Below are 924 nucleotides of genomic sequence, written 5' to 3'. Positions count from 1 at the left end.
TCCTCTCTGAGGGCAGATCTGAAACGTCAGTTGAGAAAGAAACTAGTCCCCGTTCTACTAATTTGGTTGATTTACGTGCAGGTAACATGGCATCAGCTAGGAGAGTTACTATTCAGGAGGCTGGAGCCCCTGATTTTACAATGCAATGATTTCAAGAGCATCACCCAGCGGTGGCTACAGACTTTGAAATAAAGACCGCACTGCTCAATTTGATGCCCAAGTTTCATGGCTTGCCTGCTCAAGAGCCTATCAAGTACCTGAGGGATTTTCAAGCAACCTGTTCTACTGTCAGGCGTGATGCTGCAGATGAAACTTCAATTTTGCTGAAATTTTTCCCATTTTCTCTTAAGGGGAAGGCAAGAGAGTGGTACTACACTCAACCAGCAGCAACTGTATCCAATTGGGATACACTGAGAAGAGAATTCTTGGAAAAAAATTTTCCAGCTGAAGTTACTGATAAACTGAGAAAAGACATTTCCATGATTGTTCAGGATGAATCTGAGACTCTCTATGAATACTGGGAGCGCTTCAATAATCTTCTGGAAGCATGCCCCCACCATATGATTGACAAGATAGTGTTACTCGGTTACGTCACACAGGGCATGAGGCCCCAAGATAAGACCACATTGGAAAGTGCTAGCAATGGGTCTATGAAAAAGTATAAGACCACTGACGAGGCATGGCAATTGATCAGCGACTTAGCTGAATCTACTCGGAATCACAGGCAGAAATAAGGCCGTTCAAAAGCCGTTGCAGAAGTATCCTCTAGCAGAGAGACTGCTGCTCTGACTCAGAGTATCTGTGAAATGACCAACTTGCTGAAGCAGATGTAATTGAATCAACAACAAGTTCAGCAAGCTCAACCTTCTCCACCACAGCATAACCAACAGTTAGTCCCACAGAGAGTTTGCAGAATCTGTGCTG

At 44.2% G+C, this 924-nt stretch overlaps 1 non-coding gene across 1 annotated transcript; it reads right to left on the bottom strand.

Moving 5' to 3' along the window:
* Positions 1–458: 458 nt before the first annotated feature.
* On the bottom strand, positions 459–566 carry LOC148574243 (small nucleolar RNA R71). Its single transcript, XR_015906903.1, has one exon. It is a non-coding gene; the product is annotated as a small nucleolar RNA R71 (small nucleolar RNA).
* Between the last annotated feature and the right edge of the window lie 358 nt (positions 567–924).

This window comes from Arachis ipaensis, chromosome B2, assembly GCF_059453495.1.
Source record: "Arachis ipaensis isolate K30076 ecotype BB chromosome B2, ASM5945349v1, whole genome shotgun sequence".
Classification (NCBI taxonomy): Eukaryota; Viridiplantae; Streptophyta; class Magnoliopsida; order Fabales; family Fabaceae; genus Arachis; species Arachis ipaensis.
This window is presented reverse-complemented; position numbering and strand designations above follow the sequence as displayed.